At 37.5% G+C, this 27,732-nt stretch overlaps 1 protein-coding gene across 22 annotated transcripts in view; it reads left to right on the top strand.

Moving 5' to 3' along the window:
• FHIT (fragile histidine triad diadenosine triphosphatase) overlaps positions 1-27,732 on the top strand; it is a 1,435,777-nt gene that overhangs the window by 332,997 nt on the left and 1,075,048 nt on the right. The gene's annotated exons all lie outside the window — the stretch shown is intronic.

The raw sequence follows: 27,732 nt of genomic DNA, 5'->3' as shown, positions 1-27,732 counted from the left end.
AATACCTTTCACAGGAATTCAGTTATTCATTAATATTTTGGCACTGTTGTTCATTTGCTTTCTTTTTCTCATTTATATACTTTTGAAAACTAATTGCAATTCAGCTGTAGACATTGTATTTCCACCTGACATTTAACCTTGTGTCTCCTAAGATCAATGTGTAACCATAATACTATTATCACACCCAAGAAATTTAAACACTATGTTATCAAATATAGTCAAATGTCCCCATTAATGTCCCTTGTACCTTGTAGTGTCCCTTTTTCCTTATTTCTATTTTCTTTTCTATAAATCCACTCAGATTACACATTTCTTTAGTTGTTGCACTGCTTTGGACTCTTTAATCTAGAATAGTCTCCTGCTTTTATTTATCTTTCGTGAGTTAATATTTTTGAAGTTTCCAAGCCAGTGTCTTGGAATGCCACGCAGTGTGGATTTGTCCAGTTGTTTCCTCATAATTAGATTTAGTTTAAACATTTTTGGCTAAAATACTACCTAGGTGATATTGTATACTTCACATTGCATCATATCAGAGGCACCTAATTTTTTGTATCATTCTTGGTGATGCCATATGATCACTTGATTAAGGTGATATTCTCCAAATACCTCAAATTTTGGAAGGTATGTGTTTTATTGAGATTTGTTTTTTGCTTTGTAATTAGTAAGTAATCTGTGAGGTGATATTTTGAGAGTGGGTGAATATTCTGTTTCCCAAGAACTTTTCATCCATTGGTTTTATTATTCATGGATGAATCTTGCCTGTTGGTGTTCTTCTAATTGTATTAGCCTTATATATTTATTAGCTGATATGCTTTGGTAACAAAAGAGCTCCTCCTCCCCATACCCGTAGTAGGATTGGATTATTATCATCCTAGCTGGAACAATTTACTCATACGGTATGGTACTTCTTTCAGCTAAAATAAAATATGTGTTTTCTTTGCTGCTTTTATCACAGATTTTTATTTCAAACTTTGTATTAAGTAAAGTCAGCTTACAGAAGATGCACAAATCATATGTGTATAGCTCAAGGAAGTTCCACAAATTAAATATAACTATATAAACAGATCCTTATTCTTTAGTGATGCTCAGATTGTCCCCAGGTTAGCCAGTAGGATCCCCTCTAATCTAGTTCCTGTGTCCTTTTGACATGTCTCTGTCAGTTTTGAGTATGCCCTTGAAGAAAATAAGATCTTTTAAGCTTACATTGTATTTTCCCTAGTCCTGATCAAGAATAAGTCATTTCTTCAAAGAGTACTGCCTCCCTTTAGTGGGGAATGGAATTTAGGAACAAAGATTTGGCTACTAGGTGGGATCATTGATACTTTGGTGTCATTACTTCTAAGATATATGTATGTATTTATGTGTATATACATGTATATACTATATATGTAATAACCTACATTTCCAATCCAACATCACAAAATTCTTCTTCGGCTACCCTCATTCCTTATTCGTATCTCCTTTATTCCACTGTGAGAGTTCAATGTATTGATTCATTTGCTCTGTCCTATAACATTCAGAAAATAGTGTCAGAAATACTACATCAATACTACTTCCAACAACCAATCTACTAAGTAAAGTTCAAGATTAATTTGTACTTCTTTTTGTACTAATGCTCCACTGTGAATATACATTCAGAGTACCAGACTCAAAACTTATTGGAATTCATTTTTTGTCTTCTGTGTTTATTTTTATCAATATAGCATACCTTCTACTTCTTTTCCTGTTTGCATGCAAGTTTAGGTTTTATTTTTTCCATCTTTTTCTATTTGAATATGTAAAACTTTACATGGTTCAAAAGCCAAACTTAGATAAAAAGTTGTCCAAGGAAGTCCTATTTCATGCCTACCCTTTCAACCCAGGTCTTACCTACCCTCCATAGTAAATGTTTTCATTAGTTTCCAGTTTATCCTTCAGGTGTTTATTACAAAACTAGCAAATACATACATATATACAAATGCTTACTTTCTGTCCTTTCTTATGCAGAAGGTAGTGACTATACATATTCTTTTTCACTTTGCTTTTTTTTAACCTGGCAAATTTTCCATATCATTTTATAAAAATCCTCCTTATTCTTTATTACAGCTGACTAGTATTCCTTCTTGTGATATACCGGGGTGGTTCCTGTGGATGGCTTAGATTGTTAAGTATTTTGTCATTAGAAATAAGACCACAGTGAATAACTTTGTGTCTGTTGTTTCTCCTTTATCGTTGAAGGTATATGTTTAGAGCGAATTGCTGTAACTGACATTGCTGTTAAGTAAACATACAGATAAATAGGTAGATGGATATATGAGTAAACAGATACATAGTTTTATTAGCCAATACCACATATCCCTTCATACAGGTTATACCCTTTTGCGTTCTCACTAGCAATGCAAAAGAGGGACTGTTTCTCCACACCCTTGACAACAGAGTATATTGTCAAGCTTTTGAACTTTTGCTAATCTGGTAAGTGAGAAACAGTATCCTGGTGCAGTTGTTTTTAAATAAATGCCTTATTTTAGAATAGGTTTATATTTATAGAAAAGTTGTAAAGATAATACAAATTGTATGAGTTCTCATGTACTCCACACCCAGTGTTTCCTATTGTTAACCTCTTATATCAGTGTAGTACAATTGTTGTAATTCTAACTGTAGCTTTAATTTGCTTTTCTCTTATTATAAGTAAAGGTAAGCATATTTTCATGTGTTTAAAGGCCATTTCTATATCCTTTTCTGTGACCTTCTTGTTCCTTTATTTTGCTCATACAAAGAACTGGGGTTTTGAATACCTTTTTTCCTTTAACTTTTAACAAGTGATTGGTGCTTAATCTATTATATATATTGTATATGCTTTTTTCTAGCATGCATTTGTTTTTTGACTTTGCTTATGGGTTTTTTTTTCCTGTGCAAAAGAGTTTTAAAATTTTCATATAGTCAAAATTTTCAATCTTTTCCTAATTTTTTTTTAACATTTGGATTTGAATCATAGTTAGAAAGGCTTTCCCCACATCGAAGTTGTAAAGAAATTAATGTTTTCTTCTAATACTTGTTTTATTATTGATGTTAGTAGTTGCCCTTGATTTTAATACTAATCATGTTGAATCTCAAGGGCTGCCACAACTCACAGGATTAATGCTAACACAAGCTGATGGCTGGGGAGGAAAAGGGGACAATGGAGCAGACTCCTTATCTTTCCTAGTCTCCTAGGCAGGGGTGTTTGGGATTTTGGATCCGTAGTCCAGGGCTCAGCAAATAGAAGTCGTCATAGAGTAACTAAACGAATGAATGAGTAAAAGAAGTTCTAGACAGGAATGATGCGTGGCTTAAAAATTAGGCTCTCTCTCTGGAGAATCTGATGCGCACCAAAGCTACAAAACTAGCGATGGAAGAGCAAACAAGAGACACTCAATTTTGGTTTATAGGCCAACTTGCCAAGGATAAGAAACTACAGGTTCCTTATCCTGAGGGGAAGTCTCAGCCTTTAAAGAGGGCTGGATATAACTTATTCATTCTTGTCTCCTTTGTGCAATCTCCTTTCTTGATCGTGGTTACTTTGGAAACAGTTATATTTGGAGTGTTTATACTCTGGAGGAAGTAGGATAGACAAACGTGATTTACTCATCGTAAGTCGAATTCTTGGAGCCATCTTCGTGCCAGATGTACAATCATTTTTTTCCCTGTGAATTTTTGCTATGTGTTTATGACACCAAATAGCTGAATTAAATGTGTAAAATTGGTTTAGTAATCCAGATGTCTAGAAAATAGTGCAACTTTGTTACCTTGTGATAATATTATATGACTAGACTTTGTGTCTTAATGAGTTAGATACATTATGCACACTTATGTGTAAAGCAATAGAATTGCTAAATTAATTATATGATGATTTTTTTTTAATAACTGAATTGTGCTCTACAGAGTGTTTGCTTCATGCCTTTTATCTCACTTAGATGTGTTCAATGGCTTTGGTGGCCCAAATCTGGGTTTTTATTTTGCTTCTCCCAATTACTTTTTTAACTTAAAAAGTGGTTTTTGTTCTCTAAGTCTCATCTAAAAATAGGCTTTTAAAACTTGTTCTATATCTTCATTTTAATGTTGGTTATGCTGACTTAAAAAAGAAATGCACAACGTGAGAGTCGTGAGTTAAGTTTTATCTGGGGCAAAGTGAGGACTATAGCCTGGGAGACAGCATTTCAGATAGCTCTGAGAAACTGCTCCAAAGAGGTAGGGGGGAAGGTCAGAATATATGTGATTTTGGTGAAAGGGGAGTACATGCAATCAAGCACATGTTTTTTGCAGAAGGTTTCTGCTAGTCTCATGAAGGTTACTGCTAGTCACGAGCAGATGTCACCATGAAGCAATTTAGTGCTTTTCTAGATATGAGGAGAGACAAGAATTGGACTCATAAAATCGGCCCATAAAATATCTAACTATCTGAAGACCTGTTCTGCCAGCTTTTCCCAGAGCACAGAATGCCTCATTTCTGCTGTCCACCCTGAACTCCTTTCAGAGGGTGTTGAAAGTCAGCAGCTGCAGCAGCATATGATTTAATCCTTGTAGAGGTGGATGGCAAGTGCCAATTTATAGCTGACAGTTATATGACTGTATGTGTTCATCGAAATTCATAGAAATGTACACTAAAAGGGGAAAATTTTACTATTTTTAAATTATACCTGCATACGCCTGGTTAAAAAAGCAAACAAAATGATGTTTGCTATTATTGAAAAGAGGGAATACTGACCACGTACTGAAAAAACCTCAAAACAAAACAAAACAAAGCAAAATGGTGCTCAGTGACACATATTGTTGAGATGCCCATGAACTCCCTTGAATCTACAGTGGTTGCTTATAATTCCCAGTACATTTTCTCTGAAATTAAAAAAATGTACCTAGCTACAAGTGAGTGGGAATCACATTGTTGTAGGGATATTTCAAAGATATCAAGATTAGCAAAGAATAATGCTTTAGTTGTTATTATTGATAGTAACATGTTACTTGAGCACCTAATGTATTATTTTGCAGTAAAATGATTGAGAACCTCTTGCCTCAATGGCTAAATTCTTTACCCTTTACTGAAATGGAGCAGGACCCTGTGGGGCCCTCTGAGGTACAAATCTTTTCCGTGTCCCCTCTTTCTTGTTTATAGGAAATAGTCTTCATTTAGCCTCCTTGACCCTCCCTGAGTTCCAAAGGGCAGATTCAGACAGTTGCTAATCAGAAAAGGCAGAACACAGAAACAAAGGAGGAGCAGTCAAGAAACTATAGTGCAGCCATGGGGCAGGGTCCTGGTTCCTCCTCAAGGAACCATAACAGTATATCTTTGAGTTCTTCTCTTGGAACTAAGGCCACTGCCCAGGTGGAAGGTGGTAACTTCAGGCTGATCACAAGATTCCTGGAGCACCACACTGTTACCTCACCACCAACCAATCAGAAGAAAGTCTGCACACAGTGAAAAATAATGAAGACTCTGACCACCTCCTCAAATGATTAACTGTGATTAACTTCCCCTTTCTCCCTTTAAAAACTTTAACGGTTGAGCAGAATCTTTGGAGTTGGTTTTCAGACATGAGCCCACCTTCTCTCCAGGTTGCTGGCCTCCTGAATATAGCAATCTTTCTTTTCCAATCAACATTTGTCTCTCGAGTATTGGCTTTCAAGCTGCGAGCAGCCGACCCTGAGCTGTGTAACATTACCATCCATGTATATTTGTTATATTATGACTTAGAGTTATTTAAAAAAGAAATTAAGCACAAATGAGCCCATAGTTACATATTATTCTGCAGGATGCTTCTCTCACTTAACATGTCTTGTGCTCCTGTCCACATTTAGAGTCATTTTTTTATTTATGTTGCATATCTGAAATGGCTATAGCTATAACTTTGACTTGGATGGAACAACCATTGCACAATTTAAGAATGTCAAAATACTCAGTGATCAAGAAAAAAGATATTTTAGGTCAATATTATTTTCAAAATCAAATAAATGCCAAAAAAATCTATGATGAACAAAATATAAAAATTTTAAATAAAGACCAGTGCTGTGCTGAGCCATATTGGAGCCCAAGGCAAAAGAAAAATGAAGTTAATTAAATGAATGAAACTAAGTAAATTAATTTAAAATCATTTAAGATCATTACTACTAATGAGAAAATGTCAAAGATGACAATTCTCCCCATTGAAAACAAGATAAAGAAATAAATGTTGAAAATGTTATATACTTTGTACCCATTAAAGCTACAAAATTGACATTGTAATAAATTCTGGCTTCAGTGTCCTCCAAAAAAATTAACAAAATACATGAAAACCTATAAATAGGAGTGCATATGCAGGCTTAAATGTGATTCAGCATGGCATTAATCTTTATTTAAAATTTTGATATTTTGATCACCATTAATTTTTTCACATCAATTTTGATTTTTAAAAATATTTCATTGAAGTTTCATCTTGGTCTATGGCCATGCCACCCTGAATGTGCCCAATCTCATCTGAAGTATAATCTTGATTACTGAGGGGTTTTGGGTTTTGTTTTGTTTTTTTGTTTTTTTAGCGCTCCTTAAGTTTTGTACTTGAGGTGATTGTCTCACTTGCCTCACTCTAATCCTGGCCCTGAATCCCATTACTCTGCTTCTTGACCAAATTGGAGATGAACTTCAAGTAGAAGAATAAATGAGAGCTGTACGAGGCATGGTAGAAAGTGCTTTCTGACAGGGTATGGGGTATTTATCCCAGGTCAGGTATCTTGAAGTTGCCCCCAACTTTTCCTTCAGATGGCCATTTAGGTTTCCTGGCCTTGACTAAATTGTCAACTAGACAAAGCAGCTGCTGTGTGGGGGGGGGGGGGGGGAGGTGGTAAAGGGGAGCAGAATGGGTAACCCCAAAATATGCCTCTTTGACATAAGGATTATTTTAAGCTGATTATATTTAAGAAACTGCAACACAGGAGAAGCTCTGAAAACAGTAGAAGTTAGGGAATTCTATCATTTGTAGATCTACATTTTTGTAGGGAAAAACTACATTGTAAGAGAAATCTACATTTTATAAGGGAAATCTACCTTTTTAAAGGAAATTTACATTAGAATGGAAGATACCTATTGCCAGAGAACTTTTTCACCAGAGAGACTTACCTGCCTGGCAAGATGACCTTTGTTTTCAAAACATCTCCTCCTCTCACCTTCCTGTGAATTGCCTTCCTGTTTTTGAAGCATCAGACCCCTATCCCTTTTCTTAGCTCAGGATGGTGCATTGGCTTCAATCCTCTGGCTGCCTTTTGAGTCTCATCTTTGTGGACTCCTGTACCTATGTATGTAATTAAATGTTTTTCTCCTTTAAATCTCATTTTATAGGGGTCTCAGCCAAGAACTCAGAAGGGTAGAGAGAAAATTATTTTTCCTCCACTACAGGGCAGATGAGTGGGGGATGATCCTTTGAGGCCTCCAGTGACCTTTGTCTAGTGTGGTATGTGGTATTTCCAAAGATTTCCATTTTCTGCCTTTGATTTGCTTTGTGGAGCTTCTTAGCTACTCCTGATGTTCCTCTTTTCTCAGCCTCTACCATCCACTTTCTTTGATTATCATCCCATTTCCACCCCCATGTGCCTCAGGTGGAATTTTAAGAATCCTGAAATTATGGTCAGGTTTTAATGTTTGACAGAGATGTATCCTTGAGAGAAAGAGGTCTAGTTATTACCAGCTGGGTTTTGGTTCTTGGTGATGAAGCCACTCTTGCTTAGACGTTGAGCAGTTGTGGAAATGTTCCCTTCTTTTGAAGGATCTCTGGCAAGCTGTTGGATGTGACAAGGGCTCTGTGAACCCTGGCCTTTGGCTCCAGTTTTAAGAGTTTTCCTTTATTCACTGGGCAGCCTTTACCATTATGAATCTTGCCTTTTTGCAAGACCAGTGAATTCTGCAAAGGTTTATTAATCTTGATTTAATGTATTCATATGAAGAAATGTAACAGCGAGGGAATAAAGCTTATGTAGGCATTGCAGGGGTCCCTTTGGGGGTCCACTCTATATTACTCATAGCAATGAAAAGTAGAAATGGCAAGTTATATTAGCTAAGTTCAAGATACAAAAGGCAATATTAATTTCACAGGAAGTGTAAAAGGATATGTAAATGTGATCAACTCCCAGGAAAACATTGCAGTATACCACTTCAGGCTTTGAAATTATGCAGTTTAATAAACACTTGTTAAGAAGCATCACATACCAAACATTGAATTTTAAAGCAGATGTTTCTGATCACATACTGTTTTTATGGAACAGCGTTATTTTCCTAAGTTTTTCGAACCCTAAACATAAAGATTGGGGTGTGCAAAGTAGTAGATTTATCAGTAGCAGTCACATGTTCTTGGGAAAGCACAGATGGCTGTGAAAAGAAAAATTCCATGTTGTTGCTTTTTAATTAAAAGTGTAATTTGGAAGTGTGGGCCATTAGACTAGAACCTGAAGTAAAAATTTCTAAGGCAAATGTGTTTAGCCAGTAACTGATGAGGGAGAATTATCATGGAGTTTTAATTAGTTCAGCTCTAATGGGAGAAGCTTTCATGTAAGTTTCTTCTCACAACTTCCTTGGGTCTATGCTTCTTGGCTAGAAACCTTCCTATTTATTTATAATCAGAACCAAGCTTGAGCTCCTACTAAATGGAAAGGGCTGTTAGAAAGTTGCACCAGATTTTAAAGTCTTAAAGACCAAGCTGTATAGGCAGAGTAAAAAAAAAAATCTTCATCTTTGAATGAAGTGGTTTCTCAGATGTTTCAATAGATTGTTCAGAGATCAATAGATTGTTCAGAGACTCGGAGGAGTTTTACAATGTTTTAGACAACGCATCAGTAATATTTTGTTCTGAATTTGCTCGTCTTGTACTTTCGTGGAGCTTTTCATTGCTGTTCAGTCTTGTGTTAAGAAATTGAGATAAAAAAGCATTAGGGAGAATGCTTACACTAAGTGGGTGAGGTGTGAGTGAAGGAAACAGTTATTTTCAAATACTGCTGGTGGCAAGTCAGCTGTGTATATAAAAAAATCTTGTATACTGTTTGATCCAACAATTCTGTGTCTATATATTTATCTTAAAGAAATATCTTGACAAATTCACAAAGGCATGTGTCTTTAAGTAATTTTGTTGTAGAGCTGTTCATGATATTAAGAAGAAAAACCAAACATCCTAAGTGCAAAATACATGGTTAAATATTTTCTGTCTTTTGTTGGGGAGGAAGAAATTTTCCTCTACCCTTCTAGGTCCTTCCAGCTGTTCTAAGAATTAAATCGAAGTGAGAAAGATTAAGAGGAGAAAGTCAAAGAAAAGTTTAATAACATGTTTACATGAGAGAGACCCAGGAAAATTGAGTAATTCATTAGGATGACTGAAACCCTCACCTTGAGCAGCATCTTCAGCTGAAGACAAAAGAGGATGTTGAGGGTAGTGGTTTGGGACTTCAAAGGGAAGGAAGGCCATTGACATGGATTTGGAAAAGCAAAAGGTTGGTAAGTAAATGTTTGCTGGGCCAGGCAGTGACAGTGGGACACAGAGTGGACTGATCTCTAGACCCTACCCCCACCATACCTAGCCTACGTTCTTTGCGGATATCTCTGGAGATAGCTCTATTCTGGGAATAGGTCCTCTATCTACATTCTTTTAGCAGTTAGGGGGAAGGTCCTAGTTTCTTCCTAAATCTTTTGGGCCTTGATTGTTTACAGCTTGAAATAATCCTCATGCCAGAGAAACATTTTGGGGTGGTGAATTTTGCTTCCCTTCTCTCCCCTACACTTTATACAGTGGAATACCACGTAGACTTTAAAAATGCTATTTAAAAATTTTTTAATTTAATTTTTATTTTTAAAAATTTATTTACTTTTGGCTTCATTGGGTCTTAGTTGCGGCACGCTGGCTCTTTCGTTGCAGCACAGGCTCTTTGTTGCAGTGTGTGGGCTTAGTTGCCCTGTGGCATGTGGGATGTTAGTTCCCCGACCAGGGATTGAAACCATGTCCCCTGCACTGGAAGGCTATTCTTAACCACTGGACCACAAGGGAAGTCCCGAAAAATGCTATTGTTGATGACTCAATAACATGGAAAGATTTTTATATGAAGTGAAAATAAAAATAAACTACAAAATAGGAAGTATAGTAAATATAGTCTTATTGAATAGAGTTTTTAAAGAGGTATATATTGATACAGTAATATGTCCTAAAATGTTAACTGTTCCAAAATTTTTCTTTGAATTTAACTATAGTTTTTTTCTATAATAAACATGGATTACTTGATGATAAAAATAAGAGAAAATGCACCATCAATGCGAGATAATAAAATATAACACAGGTGATCCTTGCTTTATAAAAGTAGGTGATTATAAAACAGATTTGCACTACAAATTATTATTTGCTCTAGAGAAAGATTCCTGTGGTTATGATGAGTTAGTATCTTCTTTAGTAATTCACGTTTAGTTCACAGCTCTCTAGTGAAGCTAGCCTGCTGAGGAAACCTGGGGTTAGGGAAAATGAAAACTACTGCATTAGGAGATGAAAGGTCTGCAGAAACAAAGTTTATGCATCTCTGAATTTTCCCTGAGGTCAACAGGCAAATAGTATTTTATTCCTATAGCAGGCCCTTGATGCCAAAATCTCAGCCTCTGTGCATCGGTGCGGAATCAAGTCTCGGAGACAGAGTTTTGGGTGAAGTAGAAAAGAATAGTTTTATTGCTTTGCCAGGTAAAGGGGGACACACTGGGCTCCTGCCCCGAAAAACTATGTGTCCCAACCAGGGAGGATTTGATGAGGAGTTTTATAGCAATGGTTCAAGGGTGGGGTTGCTGATGAGATTAGGGTGTGTGCAAGGCCTTCACTCCTCTAATCTGGTCTCAGCTAATCTTCTTGATAAACTTCTCTGGTTCCTTTAATGTAGCCTCAGGTGGTCTTTCTATGGTATGAAGAATCCTGACATCTTAAAGAGCTTAAAGACATTGTTATGTGTATCCCTTGAGGTGGAACCAGGACCCTGCCCCAAGGCTGCACTATTGTTTCCTGGCTGCCCCTCCCTTCCCAGTCTTTGTATCCCTTCCCTTCCCAGATTAGCAACTGTTCAGATCTGCCCTTTGGAACTCAGGGAAGGTCATGGAAGCTGGAGTCAAGAAACGGACTGAAAGGCTTCCATGCCCAGGTGCCCCCACAAGGCCCTGCTCAGTTTCACCCTTTTATACCATACTGAGGGACACTTAAATGTATTCAATAAAGGGAATTCCTTTATATAGCGAGCACAAGGAGAGCCTTTCTGTAATTCAGAATTCAGATACCATTAAACTTGACTCTGTGTAATTAAAAATTTAAAAAAAAATCCTTTTGCATGGCAAAAAGCATAAAGTCAAACCACAAGTGATAAGCTGAGGGAAAACATTTGCAAGATATGTTATGATAAAGAGTTAACATTCTTCATATGTGATTTGAGGAGTTATTACAAAGTACAAATTGAGGAGAAAAAAACCCATAAAACCAGTAGAAAAATGGCAAAAGACCTAGACAGTACACAAAAATTGATATAAAAATGGTCTTTCAGCATATGAAAGTTATGTTTAACCTCACTCATAAGAAGAGCTATGCAGTATCATCTGTACTTATGAAATATTGAAAACATCCTAAATGCCTGTGTATAGGAGATTATTTGAATGAGTCATGGCATAACTCACACAGTGGTGTGCTGTAAAATAGAATCAGAAGGATCCTTATGAATTAACATGGAGCGCTTCTCAGAGACGTTGTTAATGCAAAAAGCAAAGTATGGAAGGATATAGATAGCATGCTACATTTTATGTATGAAAGAAGGAGAAATAAGAATGTCTGTCTATCTATCTATCTGATTATTTTTGCAAAAGGAAACAAAGAAAGGATAAAGTGGAAAAAATGAAATTGGTAATCTGTAGTGTGGGAATGGGATTAGAAGAGTTAGGGAAGGGAGTGATACCACCCTGAAGATACCTTTCTTTATAGTTTTGACTTTGAAACCATGTTAATGTTTTGTATACCCAAAAGATAAAATTAAACTACAAGACTGGGAGTAAAAATGGAATAAAAACAGAGGTAAATGAATCTAGCTATATATCAAGTGAATGATATGATCACACATAAGGGAAAGAAATAATAATTCAAGTTATTTTGAACACAGTATCTTGACTGTACTTTTGGCTCAGTTTAAAGATAACTAGAAAGAAATCTTGAACTTTCTACATTTACAATTGCTGTTGATAGTGGTAGTGATGGAACATTCTGAAATTATTTTTATGTGTTGTAGGACTGTACAACTGAGTATATATATATTGGGGGGGGGGTAGCCTGTATATCACTGTGGAAGAATAGTAATACAAATAAATATGGAGTGAGGGAAGGGAAGGTAGAACAGTGTACTATTGGATTGAGATTAGAAGTGTCAATATGAACACATGATTAAACATACATATAGATTAAACACACATATAGATTAAACATACATATATGTATGATTAAACATACATATAGATATAAATATATATTTATAATTCATAGTTCTGTCTTATGAAAAGGTCTCCAAGCAGTGACAAGCCCAGCACCAATGAGCACACCTAGTTCCTGGTTCTTTGTTTCTAAATACCATTTCCCATGAAAAGGAACTTGGAGAAATTCTCATTCCAGGTCCCAAGTGGGAAAGTACAGGAAAACCTGGAACATTTTGTTGTGCCAGCAAATAAGAAACTGCTAGAGAAAAAACGGATGAGGACATGTCTGAATGACACAGAAGCCAGCTTCAAACAGGATACTTAAAGGTCAAGCTAATAAGGTATACTTAAGCCACAAATAAATAAAGAAAGAAGGGAGGAAGCCAAGCTCTTCTTATATAGAATACCCACTAATAAATGTGGAAGAAATGATGGAATTAGAAAATCACTATTTTACAACTTCTCTAGTAATAATTAATTCAGACTAGAATTATCAGTAAATGCTAAAATCATCGAGCAGAAGCTTTTTTGGGAACAGGATATTTGCATAGTTTCAAAAAATCTCGCCACACATTATTTATTATATGCATTTATACTGTAGGGGAAGAAAAAGTTTTCCTCGACCCTCTTGGAGTCCCTGGCTGGGTCTGAAAATTAAAATGATAAAGACAGGTTAACAGGAGAAAAGCATACAAATTTATTTAATGTAAGTTTTACATGATATGGGAGCCTTCATAAGGAAATGAAGACCCAGAGAAACAGACCTGCGTATTTTTATTCTAGCTTTGATGACAAGTGGGCAGTCATGTAGAAGTATGATAGGTCAGAGAATATGAGGTAAGTGCAGTTAACTGGGAGCAACTTAGCAAGGCCTGTTTGTAAGGATTCTTCTCAGTGTCCCTTTGTCTTCAGATATAGGAATGATCCTTTCCTCCAGAAGGAGGACACCCCTCACATGAGGGTTTTATGCTCTGTTTCAGGGGAGAATGCCAGGGGCAGCTTTGAGACTTTCCTACTGCCATTTTCTCAAACTCCTTCACTTTAAAATATGCAGTATACCAAGGTGCCATATTTTGGGTTAGCATGAACTAAATCCCATCAATACACACAACAGGCACAGACACATAGACAAAGACACACACACACACACACACACACACACACACACACCCATGCAAGGAGTAATCAAGATATCATCTTATGCAAAGGATCAAATTTAACATCACCAACAATGGGAACAACTTCCATCAGGTGCCTCCTGATATAATGCAATAAGAAAGACATAAAATCACTTAAGTAGTATGCCTTTTAAAATGTGTAATGTGAATCTAACCCTGAGGACACAGTCAGACTAGCATAAATATCTTAGCCACGGATCTGTCCTCTTCAAAAATGTTAATGACATTATAGGCAAAGAAAGACTGAGGAACTACTCTAGATTCAAGAAGACTAAAGGGACATTGCAACTAAAAGCATTGTGACCCTGGCTTGGGGAAAAATGGCCATACAGGATATTCTTGGGATTGAGAAATGTAAATGTGGACTATATGTAAGATAGTATTTTATCAGTGTTCCCTGAATTTGATCGCTGTACTATGGTTATGTGACTATCCTAATTCTTAAAAGATTTTGAAATCTCACTGCAGGAGACGAAAAGCTTATTTCCCTCTACCCTTCTAGGTTCAGTGGCTGGGGCCCACAAGTCAAACTGACAAAAGTCAGATTAACAAAAGGAAAAACAGTTTTAATTACTTATGTATGTGTCAGAGAGGAAGAAGTTGTCCTCTTCCCTTCTTAGTTCTTCTGAGTGGTCTAAGAATTAAGTAGACCTGAGGCATATTAACTGGAGAAAATAAAACAAAAATTTAATAACGTATACATGGGAGAGAGTCGGGAGAACTGAGTAACAAACCAAAATGGTGGAAGCCCACCCTAAATACCATCTTCCGCTGAAGACAAAGAGGATATTGAGGGTGGGGAGAGTCAGTTATGGAAGGTTACCAGGAAAAGTACGTAAACAAGGGTAAGGATGTTATGCAAATTTAAGTCATTGCCCTCTCCGTTGATAAGAATTGTCCTGGTATAGCAAGGGAGACACTTTACAAATAGAGATTTCCCTTGTATAACATGTAAATATTTCTTACAGTAACTCCTGCTTGGTTTTCAGAGCTTCTCCTGTGTCTGCTATTTCTTAAAGATAAGCAGGTTAAAATAATCCTTGTGCCAAAGAGGCATATTTTGAGGTGGCAAACTTTTCTCCCTTACCTATGCATGCAGTGGCACTGGAGTTCACAAAGAAAAAATGTGGCTCCAGGAGGTGGCCAGATGATTGAGGCTTATATATCATTCTAGTCTAAACAAAGAAAAATGGGGTTTGGGACTTCTGGGGAAGGGAATGGGGGCAGGTTATGGTAAAATGGGGAAGGAAATGTATGGTAAATGAAAGTTATCTTGTTATGCAGATAAGAATCTCTCCCGGTGATAAAGTTGTCTCCAAGAGTTGTTCTCTTCCTAGTAGGAAGACATCTTTACAAATGGAAATTTTCTTTATAAATTTTTGGACAGAAGGATGTAAAGAGTCTGGATGTTCTCAATTGCCTTCAGCTCAAAATAATCCTTCTGTCAAAGTGGGTGTTGAATATACTATTTTGGAGTGGTATTCTAGGACCATATTCTGGTGTCCGTCCAGCACTTATACTCAAATGGTTTAGGAAAAATCTTTTTTTTTTTTTCTTCCCCTTTTCATTTGAGGGAGAGGGAGTATAGTATATAGGGAGGAAGAGATAAAATAAATATTGCAAAATCGTAGCAATTGATGAATCTAGTGAATGGTATATGGAAGTTCATGGTATGATTATTACAAGTTTTTTATAGTTTTGAATTTTTTTTTCAAAATAAAAAGTTAAAAAAAATACTAAAAGCCCAAAAGCCTTTAGTCTTTGAAATTTCTGCCAGGCCACAGAGCTTTGTGTTATTAGGGATCCTAACTTTCCAGATGCAGTGAATGCATTTCATCCCCAATTCAAGTTACCTCAGAAAGTGCTCACTACATTCACTTTAACTCTCCCACCCAAATGGCACTCAGAGGTATCTGTGCATCCCACATCATCTCTTGACTAACAAAATTATTTTACCCATTCTTGTGAAATTGGGTCCTGTTGGTCAACAAGTGACAGAATTTATATGCTCCTTCCCTTCTGTAGATAGCACAATTGTGTCCCTGAGGCAGCATTGAGTACCTTTGCTTTGGAAAGGATGGGGTCTCCGCTGAAATAAGCAGTGTGTGCAGTTTTGGCACAGGGGAGACAGTGCCTGATAATATCTATCTGAAATATAACCATTTGGAGCTAATGTATATTAATGTTTCATTGTATCTAACTGTAGCCTTCTTTGATGCGGTTAATTACACACAGGTTAAGAAGAGATTTCATCCTTTGTCATCTTGAGTTTCAGATGCCAGATAAATCAAATCAAACAAAAGTCAACTTCCAAAAAAGCATACTGGAGGTTTGATGCGGTTGTTGAAGATGAATTGGGAAGTAGTCAGAACCTAAGTGTTGATTTCAGGGCAGCCCAGCATTCAGGAGAATTCAATTTTGACATTCTGAAAACGGTGAAGCTTTTCCGTTATTCTAGAATGAACCTTGCTAGGGAAATATAAATTGTATACTACCCTTCTGGGATTTCTACCTGAATTTGATTTCTTGTGCTAACTCCTATGAAGCTCCTTGATTTCTCTTTCTTGGTTTGTGCTAGTCTAGTGATTGTGGATGGGATCCTTGACCTCACTTTGGTTGGAAGGTACCTGCCCAGTATGGCTCCTTAGATGGACATGCCCTTGGGCCAAGCAGGGGAGAGTCAGCCCTGGAGCTATTCAGGTGCAGTGGTGGCCATCAGACATTAAGGATGGCTTTGAGAGAGGTGGCTGCTTGGCTTAGTACAAGTTATTCTTGCTGGCAAGAAAAAAATAATGCCAGTATTACCTAAATCTCTGACAAATCTTGTCTTGCAAAGGAAGACCTTTGGCCTCCACATAATGAGTACTCAGTAAATACTGGCTGCATACATAAATGGAGCTAAATTTAATGAATGTATTTCTTCTACATTTAAAAATAATATGTTCCCATTGTGGAAAATCTGGATGACAGAGACTTCTTTAAAAACAAAAATAGATATTACCCATAACCCACTGTGCAATTAAATCTTTGTGGACAGTGTTATAGTTTATCTATGCCTGGATATTTTAACACAATTGTATTTTCATAATTACATATCTTTTTATTATATCTAATTATAAGCATTTCCCCATATTATTATGAAGTCTTCATAACCATAATTTTAATGACTACGTTATCCTCCCACATAGGAGAATTTCTTCAGTCATTCCTTTATCATGGGGGCACTTAAGTTGCTGTCTGCAATTTCTTGTGCCCTGCATAAGTGTGGCCAAACAAACCAAAAAGTCAGAGTTTGAAGCAGAGAAAGGTTTATTGCAGGGCCAAGCAAGGAGAACAGCTAGCTTGTGCTCAAAAAAACAAAACAAAACAAAACAAAACAAAACCACTGAACTCCCCTATGGTTTTTGGGGAAGAATTTTTAAAGGTAAAATTTGTGGTGAGGGCTGCAGGGTGTGTGACTTTCTTCTGATTGGCTGGTGGTGTGGTAACAGTGTGGTGCTCCAGGAATCTTGTGCTCAGCCTGAAGTTACCATCCTCCAAGTGGATGGGGGCCTTGGTTCCTGCAGAAGAACTCAAAGATATATTGTTATGTATATCCCTTGAGAAGGAACCAGGACCCTGCTTTATCTCTGCACTATTGTTTCTTGACGGCTCCTCCTTTATTTCGGCATTCCCTCCCTTCCTTAATTAGTAACTGTTTGAACCTGCCCTTTGGAACTCAGGGCAGGTCTAGGAGGCTGAAGTCTTTTCCTTACAAATGAGAAACAGGGACACGGAAAGGCTTTGGTACCTGGAAGGGTCCCACAGGGTCTTGCTTGGTTTCAACTTTTTGATGCTTTGTTGCTTTAGGTAATGTTGGTATTAATATTTATAAATTTGCTTGTTTGAGACTAACAAGCGTTTATTTGTAAGTATTGTTGTGGATGTAGAAAACTTTATTCTTCTAGGTTCTTCTGGCTGATCTAAGGATTAAATTGACATGAAGCAAATTAACTGGAGGAAATCAAATTTAATTGCTTACGTATGGGAGTCCCACATACAAGTAAGGGTCAGATATCCCATATACATGAGAGGTTCAAAAGCAGAAAGGTAAAATGAGGTAAATACGCTGTCCTGAGCTAAGGAATGGAATAGGGGCCTGGGGCTTCCAAGGACAGGAGTGTCATTCACAGGACAATAAGAAGAAAAGCAGATGCTGGGAGAAGTAAGCATTGTCCATGCAACTCCACTCAGAGAGCGTAACTGGAAGCTCCCACCTGGTTTCTCCTGGTTTCTGCCCCATGTGCCTTTCTCCTTTGCTGACTGTAATTTGTATCCTTACACTGCATTAAACCACCATAATGGAGAGGATACCAGCTTTTCTGTGAGTCCCTCTAGCAAATCATCACAACCAAGGGTGGCCCTGGGGACTCCCAACACAGGTAGAGCAGAGAGAACAAGGGCTGTGGGGGAGGGGAACGACTGAGGTGAGGAAAGAGATGGAGAAAGAGACTGGAAAAATAAAAATAAAAAGAAGAAAAGCAGATGTTTGGTAATTAGATGTTTACCCTGCCATATAGATGGGACCACTTAGATAAAATTTATCCTTGGTAATAACTCTTTTTTGGAGAAAGTCTCCAACTTAAATTCTTCTAGGTAGTTAAAGGCGGGGGACAATAGTTTCTCTTGAACCCGCAGGATCTCGACTGACTTTAGCTCACAATAATCCTTAATCAAAATTGGCACATTTGGGGGAGGCTCATTCTGAACCCCTATAGTATTTATAATTTCGCCCTTTCCCATGTTCTCAAGAGGAAAGACAGCTTCTTCTTGCATCTGGCCTAAAAAGGTGCTGAGCAATAGGAGGAAATCCAGATTTGGGGAAGCCAGAAAAAAAAGGCCACTCTAATCTGCATTATAAAAGACAAAGGAATTACCCAGTGGAGAGTGGAGAGCACTCTGTTGAGGTGGCCTGAGAAAGAGGGGGAGAATTATAAGGAAGAAAGCAAGTGTGTCTGTCACTATTAAAGCTGAGAGCATTGGGAGAGAACTTGGATGACTTACGTGCCTGGTGGTGGGGGAGGGTGGGGGGGCTGCCTGTTTTATATTTCACCAAAAAGAGTATTTACATGTATTGTTATCATTTCACAAAAGAGAACATGTTAGCCCCAGAAAACCTGAAAGGATGACATCTCAAAGTGTAAAAGTGAAATCAAATAGCTCCATTAAAACCTATTAGAAAGTATGTATTTTTCTCATTACTCTGTGGACTGTTGATGATGTGGCTGCACCCCCCCAGTCCATGGACTGACGTTGGGGAGCCATACAATCAAATGATCTGTAAGGTCCATCGATGCACGCTGAAGAAGCTTGCATTTAGTGAAGAGCTGGGTTCCAGTCTTGACCTGATAGATGATTTTTGAGCCATACATTCCATGAATATCTCAGTTTTCTGTTTGGCCAACTTATGAAGATCAAGTAATATATCATTTGTAGAAGTGCTGTGTGTCTAAATGCCTTGGTACTTGGATATGAGGCTCAGAAAAGGAGTGTGATAAATTGTACAGTCCCAGGAAATAAGTGACATTTCATTAACCCATAGTTTGTGCAATAACCCGTTTTTTGCAGTTTCTGAGAATGATTTCAAGAGATAAGAAACACAACTAAAAATGGAAAAGGTATTTTATTGGCTTATCTACTGTAAAAACACTGACACGTGACATCTACAACTCCTGGATCTAGGAGATCAAATGATCTATCCATTGTTTTCTCTAAGGCAGTGTCTCACCTAATGGCAAGAGGGCTCCCAGGAATATATACCCATTCCATCCTACCAGTTCAGTAATTTCAGTAGGAAACGATAAAGTTTTGTATTTCTAGTAGTTCTAGTGAAAGTTCAAAGTTTCAGTCTTATTGGCACTGTCCCAAGGTGATTGACCAGATCTAGGAGCCTATTCTTGAAGCTGTAAGTAGATTCAGTCCCTCCTAAACAGCATACACTAACAATAGGGGTGGAGTAGTTTCTCAGAGAAAAATTGGGTTTCTGGTAAAAGAAGGTGGGGTCTGGATGATGGTCAGGCAGAACAAGAAAGACCTACTGTAGAGTTGAAGTAGCCTTCCAAGCCAGTAAATGCAGCCAGTAGAATTGCCTGGCATATCTGGGAAGGCCTTTGTGTAAGACATTTTCTACTGATTGCCACAACATCATTGTTTAGTGGCAGGCAGTGTCTCTGCCATCAATTAAATCCTGATACCACTAAGCAGAAATTAAAGAGCTTTAATGGGATGTTGGACCTATCGATGAATGCGCAGGACAGTAGCTCATGCCATTGATGTGTAAAATCAAATATCTTTACCCACTGGGGATGTCATCATTTAAATGGCCCTATTGATTTTAGGTTTTGGCAGGGCTTCTTTGACCCTGGAAAGCTCCACGTTGCCTGAGAGGACATCACCTAAGGTGTAACTCCACATTATGTTGTCCTGAATTGGACCCACACTAACTTAACCATCTGTCCTAGGGTGGTCTGGCCTAGACAGGGTCTCTGGGAAAACTAGAGCAATTCATTTTGTTTTATGTTTATTGATGAATTCATTTGGAAAATCTGCTTCTAGGCACTGAACACATTCTAGTCATGTAAGAAGGACTACTTGTTTGGAAAATGTTTAATTTTATAGATATATATATAGAGTTTATTTTTTGAACATTCATTCACTCATTCATTCATTCATTTATGGCTGCATTGGGTCTTTGTTGCTGCACGCGGGCTCTCTAGTTGCGGGAAGCGGGGGCTACTCTTTGTTGCAGTGCACGGGCTTCTCATCGTGGTGGCTTCTCTTGTTGCAGAGCATGGGCTCTAGGCGCACGGGCTTCAGTAGTTATGGCATGCGGGCTCTAGAGCACAGGCTCAGTAGCTGTGGCGCACAGGCTTAGTTGCTCTACGGCATGTGGGGTCTTCCCGGACGAGGAATCGAACCTGTGTCCCCTGCATTGGCAGGTGGATTCTTAACCACCGCGCCACCGGGGAAGTCCTGGAAAATGTTTAATTATTGTATCAACAAGTTTTAAAAAAAAATTTCCATCTTTATTGAGGTATAATTAACAAATAAAATTGTAATATATTTAAAGCATACAATGTGATGATTAGCTCTGTGTATATGTTGTGAAAAGATTCTTACCATCAAGAATTAACACATCCATCACACCTCACATGTTTATCTTTTTTTTTTCTTTTTTTGATGAAAATACTTAAGTTCTGTTCTGTGAGCTAGGTAGCTAGTTTTAATTATACAATACAGCATTATCACCTGTAGGTGATTCACATTGAATGTTACACATTGGATCCTCAGACCTATTCATTTTATAACTGAAAGTTTGTATGCTTTTACCAGCGTCTCCCTATTTCCTCCACCCACCCCGCCCCCCCCCAGCCCCTGGCATTCACTATCCTATTCTCTGTTTCTATGAATTTGAATTTTTTTAGATGCTGTGATGAACATGAGACTGCAGATATCTTTTCAAGATAGTGATTTTGTTTTCCTTGAATATATACTTAGAAGTGGAATTGCTGGATTGTACGGTAGTTCTATTTTTAATTTCTTGTGAAACCTCCACATTATTTTTCTTGATGGTTGTACCACTTTACATTCCCATCAACAGTGTACAGAGGTTTTCTTTTCTCCACATCCTTGCCTGGATTTATTATTTTCTCCTGTCTTTTTGATAATATACATCCTAACTGGTAGGAGGTGACATCTCACTGTGGTTTTGATTTGCATTTCCCTGATGATCAGTGTTGTTGAGTACTTTTTCATGTACCTGTTGGCTATTTGTATATCTTCCTTAGAAGATGTCTATTCAGGTCCTTTATCCATTTTTAAATTGGGTTATTTGTTTTTTTTGCTATTGAGTTGTATGAGTTCCTTTTGTATTTTGGATATTAACCCCTTATCAGATACATGATTTGCAAATATTTTCTCCAGTTCAGTAGGTTGCCTTTTCATTTTGTTGATGGTTTCCTTTGTTGTGCAGAAGCTCTTAAGTTTGGTGTGGTTCCACTTCTTTACTTTTGCTTTTGTTGCCTTTACTTTTGGTGTCAAATCCAAAAAATTATTGCCAATACCAATGTCAAAGAGTTTACTCCCCATGTTTCCTTGTAGGATTTTTTTTAAAGTTTTGACTCTTATGTTTAAGTCTTTAATCCATTTTCAGTTAATTTCTTTTGTTGATGTAAGGTCGTGACCCATTTTCATTGTTTTGCATATGAATATCCAGTTTTCCAGCCAACTTTTATTGGAGAGACTATTCATTTCCCCATTGTATATTCTTGGCTCCTTTGTTAAAAGTTAATTGACCATATATACACAGTGTGGATCTCTTTTGAGTCATCTTTCTTGGAATTCTTATGTCTTCCTGGACCTAGATGTCTGTTTCTCTCCTCAGCTTAGGGAAGTTTTCAGCCATTATTTCTTTGAATAAGCTTTCTGTCCCTCTCTCTTCTGCTTCTCAGACTCCTATAACCTTATAGTGTGTATATTGATCTACTTGATGTATCTCATAAGTCCCTTAAGCTATCTGCATTGTTTTTCATTCTTTTTTCTTTTTGCTCCTCTGTTTGGTTGAATTCTACTTTCCTGTATTCAAGTTCATGTATCCTTTCTGCTGTTTGATCTAGTCTGCTATTGAACCCCTATATTGAATATTTCAATTCAGTTATTGTATTCTTCAGTTCTACGATTTCTTTTTGGTACTTCCTTATATTTTCTGTATCTTTGTAGAAATTTTCAGTTTTTTCATGCATTGCTCTCTTGACCACAGGTAGAATCTTATGACTATTATTTTGAACTCTCTATTGCACAAATCACTTGTCTCTGTTTCATTAAGATCAGCTTTTAGAGATTTATCTTCTTTTGTTTGGAACATATTCCTCTCTTTCTTCATTTTACTTGGCTGTTTGTGTTGATTTCTGTGCATTGGATAAAACAGCCACCTTTCCCAGTCTTGACAGACCTGTCTCATGTAGGAAATAAACCTCATCAGTCAGCCTGGCCCAAGCTCCTGGCTGCCTCTCAAACCTTTGTGGTTGTCTAAGCCTTTTATCTTTGTTCTCAGTGACTCCTGATGCTTGAGAGTATGCCAAGACCCATCAGTGTCCGAAAGGGAAGGATTGCAGTGAGCACCTAAATGCAGGTTGATTAGAAGCCAAGCCCTCAGACAGCAACTGGGAAAGTATGCAATTAAATCCTTTCTAGGGAGAAACTGGGAGATGGGCATTTTTGCCTGCTGTATCTACATTGAGCCCAAGTTTACAACGATGGGGTGGTGTTCCTGTGCCTGTTTAAAAACTGCTTTATTTTTGCTATACTCCTGTGGACTTATGAATGTAGGTCCTACTGGCTATCAGAGATAGGTGATTTGGATGCCTGTCCCTTGGGTGGTAGCCACAAAATCTTTGGACCCTAGACTTGTGTACAAGCTCTTTCCAGAAAGATGCTGAAGACCTTATTTTATTGTTGGAGTGAGCTGGGGCCAGAAGGTGGGGAAAGTGCCCAGTGGCTCCTGAGGGCTCCAGGTGGGTATCATGGACAGTCTCTAGATGTGTGCATCTAAACTTGTAAGCTTACAGAAAGAATTTTCAGACTATCAGTTTTGGTTATTATTTCAGTTATTGATTGCTTTTAACAAACTAACCTAGAACTTTGTGGCTTAAACCAATGATTCATTATTTCTCAAGGTGCTGTAAGTCAGGAATCAGAGCGTGGCTCAGCTGGGTAGTTTTTCTGCTCCATTTGGTTTAGGGCGGGTCGTTCGCTGGGTTGTATTCAGCTTGTGGCTGTGCTGGCCAGGAATGATGGTCAAAAAAGGATTTATTCACATTTCTGATGTGTCGGACCAACCTCAGTCTCTCCACAAAGTGTGTTATCATTTGGTAGTCTAGGCTGAGCTTCTTTACTTCAAGGCAACTAACTTCCCAGAAAGCTCCAAAGTGGAACTTGCCTGACTTCTTAAGTACTACATATAGAATTAGAACACTGTTACATTTGTGCATTCTGTTGGCCAGAGGGAGTTGATAGGTCAGTCCAGCCCATATTCAAGGGGAAAAGGAATGGAATGAGCATACAGGGAGAGCATTGATTATAGTCATCTTTGGAAACTACCACAGTTTTAAAGCTTAGTGGAGTATACTGTTTAAAAACTGTTTTTACTGACGTATTAAGTATGCCTTGGCAGAGTTTTATTTTGGTTATGTATGAACCCTGACTGAATTTTAAAAAATGAAATGAAGCAAACATAGGCATATACACATACATATATACATTTTAAAATTTCTGTATCTTGAGGAATCAATGATTTCTTTGACAACCAGGATTTCATATATCATCCTCCTTACCTTTTTACTCTGCCTACCAAGAAGCTCAGAGCTAAATTGAATCATATTAACCCAGTTTGCCTCTGCTTTTGATTCATGTCTTTGATATTCTTCTTTGTTTTACTTACTGTTTGTGTCAATATTTCTTTTGACTCTTTTGTGGAATAGCTATATACAGATTTTTGAAATGAACCAAACACATATGTAGACTTCTCACATCTATAGTGTAGTATAAAGAGCTCTGCCTTCAGAGTTAAATGGTAGAGGTTCAAATCTTCATTATTTCCTCTTTGTCTCACTTTCCCCATCTGTAAATTGGTTTTTGTAAGGAAGAACTGGATCATAGACATGCCCAGTAAATTGTAGCTATTAAAAACAGACCTCTACACAAATGAGTGCATGATGTAAAACTGTTGAAATCTGAGTAAGGTTGATAGATCATCAATGTCATAATCCTGGGTGTGATATCTTACTATACGTAGGCATGATATAATCATGGGGAGAAACTAGGTGAAGGGTACACAAGATCTCTCTGTATTATTTCTTACAACTGAATGATAATCTATGATTATCACGAAATAAAAGGTTAAAAAAAACGTTCCAGGACTATTGCTTCTATACTATCCAAAGTAAATCATTGTTCTTTATATACTACTTATAAGATTATTGAATGCAATTGAGTATTATCTGAAACGTGTTTTATATGTATCAACCAGTTGGTTGCCAGCTATGAAAATTTTCATTTATACAAATACCAATGGCTTTGTTTTCCCTGTTAAGTCAAGACATAAAAATAGCTTAACATGTTAACTGTAAAGCTAACATTTAAAGGACATCACTAAACCTATACATTTTTTTCTTGGAAAAAATATTAAAAAGGGATCTGAAGCTCAGAATGTCTTCAGGAAGAACTGGGAGATGCTGATGCTGATCCCAGAAGAAATTCAGTAGGATTAGAATTTGATCTGTGCAAATTTGATTATAGTCTTAGTATTCGTACACTGAATGTGAAGCAGCTTTCCCTTGTACCTTTACCTCCTGGTTTCCATTTGAAACATTCAGGAAATCTAGTTTATTTTTATTTATTTATTTATTTTTAAAAATTTCATTTATTTTTGGCTGCATTGGGTGTTTGTTGCTGCACATGGGCTTTTCTCTAGTTGCAGCGAGCAGGGGCTACTCTTTGTTGCGGTGCCTGGGCTTCTTGTTGTGGTGGCTTCTCTTGTTGTGGAGCATGGGCTCTAGGCATGCGGGCTTCAGTAGTTGGGGCATGGGCTCAGTAGTTTTGGCTTGCGGGCTCTAGAGCGCAGGCTCAGTAGTTGTGGCACATGGGCTTAATTGCTCCGTGGCATGTGGGATCTTCCCAGACCAGGAATCTAACCCATGTCCCCTGCATTAGCAGGCGGATTCTTAACCACTGCACCACCAGGGAAATCCCAGGAAATCTAGTTTAATGAGACAAATAGACAGTAAAATTCATACATTGAATGGAATTGGAGAAAAATAATGTACTTAACATGTTTTTTTAACTGTTAATGTGCAACCTAAATCTTCCTGATCTCTATATAGCACAGAACATGTCCTCAGGAATTGAAAGTCAGACTAAAATCTTCCCTCCAATGCTCACATTTCTTCAAGTATTAGCAATCTCATAATCTGGAAAGAAAGAGATCCAGATTCCAGGCATGATTTAGTTACTAGCTTCCTGTTTCTTTGGAAGTCATTTAATCTCTATGGATTAAATGGATTTTATGGATTTATACTTTCCCTAGTCCAAATCAAGGAGATTGGATTAGAGGTCTCTAAGATTCCTTTTATCTCAGATATTCAGTTATTTTCCATATAGAAAATAGGGTCTTAGTTGAGGCATGCGGGATCTTTCCTTTTGGTGTGGGGTCTTCATCGCAGTGTGCGGGCTTCTCTCTAGTTGTGTCATGCGGGGTTTTCTCTCTCTAGTTGTGGCATGCGGGTTTTTTCTTTCTCTAGTTGTGGTGCACGGCCTCTGGGGCATGTAGGATCTGTAGTTTGCGGCACGCGGGCTCTTTCGTTGCCGTGCGCGAGCTCAGTAGTTGGGTGCACGGGCTTAGTTGCCCCATGGCATGCGGGATCTTAGTTCCCCGACCAGGGATCGAACCCGCATCTCCCCCATTGGAAGGCATATTCTTTACTACTGGACCACCAGGGAATTCCCCAGCCTACCTTTATGTGAACATTTTCCTTTTATGTTTTCATAGAAAACAATACTTATAAGGAGGTTAAATATTCTTTGCCCTTCCCTCCCCCAATTCTCTGATGATACCTTGGCTCTGAGCAATTTCTGGACATTTACTGCAACCTGGTGAGAACCCAGTACATACCTTTTTTGGTAAAAGGGAGTTGTAAAATTTTACTAAGTTAGTCATTGTTTTTATCACAAACACTTCCATAGCAAATTTTAACCATCTCGTAAAAAAAGACACGTGCAAAAAACCAAAGAATAATGTAGACAGATCTGTGGATCAAGATCAAGGGAGGGACAAACTGTTTCCTAGCTGTAAGAAACACTTTCCTAGGCATTCTTATATAAAAAATACATAATTGATAATGTTTGCAAATGTAGTCTAACAAAAGGTGGTGTAAGATTATTGATCTAATTGTTTCTTAGATTCATGCTGGATAACAGACCAAGACATGCTGTAAACTGGAATTTTGAAAAGACATTTCTACACATTGCTGACGTATTGTAGCGTGGATGATACCTGCCTTTCTTGTAAACGAATTTGATATAGGGATAGAATGTTGAGAAAATGGAGGAATAGCTTAGCAGGCATTTAAGACCAGTTTCTTCCTGACCTAGTCAAGAAAGAACTATTAAGGAAGGTACACTAAAGACGCTAGACATGTTATTTTCTTTTTTTTTGAATTTTATTTTATTTATTTGTATACAGCAGGTTCTTATTAGTTATCCATTTCATACATATTAGTGTATATATGTCAGTCCCAATCACCCAATTCATCACGCACACCACCCCCCTCGCCACTTTTGCCCCTTGGTGTCCATACGTTTGTTCTCTACATCTGCAAGACATGTTATTTTCTATGGCCCATGAATACTTGGAGTTTGTCTCTTCCCAGGCATCTGCAGAATACGTTTTCCATTTATAGGTTAGGTTGAACATCCTACCTTTCTGTCTTGGTGTCAACTTCTCCTATCTTCTTTCTGTTTAGTAGGTTTCTAGTATTTGTTAGCCTCAGATTTTGGATTATTTTATCACAAGTCGCTGTGATATTTGCTAAGTACCATTGTCCCTATAAGTGTTGTTATATGAAGCAATGCTTTTATCATCCTTGATGTCTTAGTCTTCTGATGATAATGACATATTAATTATGGAAAAGCCAAGACAACTGAAGGTAAAAGCAATGACTTTTCAAATTCTCATGAATATTGGATCACTTTCTTATTAGCATAGGCATCTTGCCAAGAGTTTTGAATGCTTATAATTTGGATGGCAAGTGTCCTGGGGAGGGACCATATTTGCTTGTATGCTCTGCTTGGCATTTGGCCTATCTTCAGCAATTCATGGGCATTAACCCCAAAATAACATAATCGAATTTGTCAAATAAACCCTAGATAATTGGGTCTTATGCACTCAGTATTATGTAGGGATATGTTATTTATTTATTTTTTAATTTTTATTTTATATCGGAGTATAGTTGATTAACAATGTTGTGTTAGTTTCAGGTGTACAGCAAAGTGATTCAGTTATACACATACATGGATATATTC

Source organism: Stenella coeruleoalba (genome assembly GCF_951394435.1).
Source record: "Stenella coeruleoalba genome assembly, chromosome: 10".
In the NCBI taxonomy this organism is placed as follows: Eukaryota; Metazoa; Chordata; class Mammalia; order Artiodactyla; family Delphinidae; genus Stenella; species Stenella coeruleoalba.
This window is presented reverse-complemented; position numbering and strand designations above follow the sequence as displayed.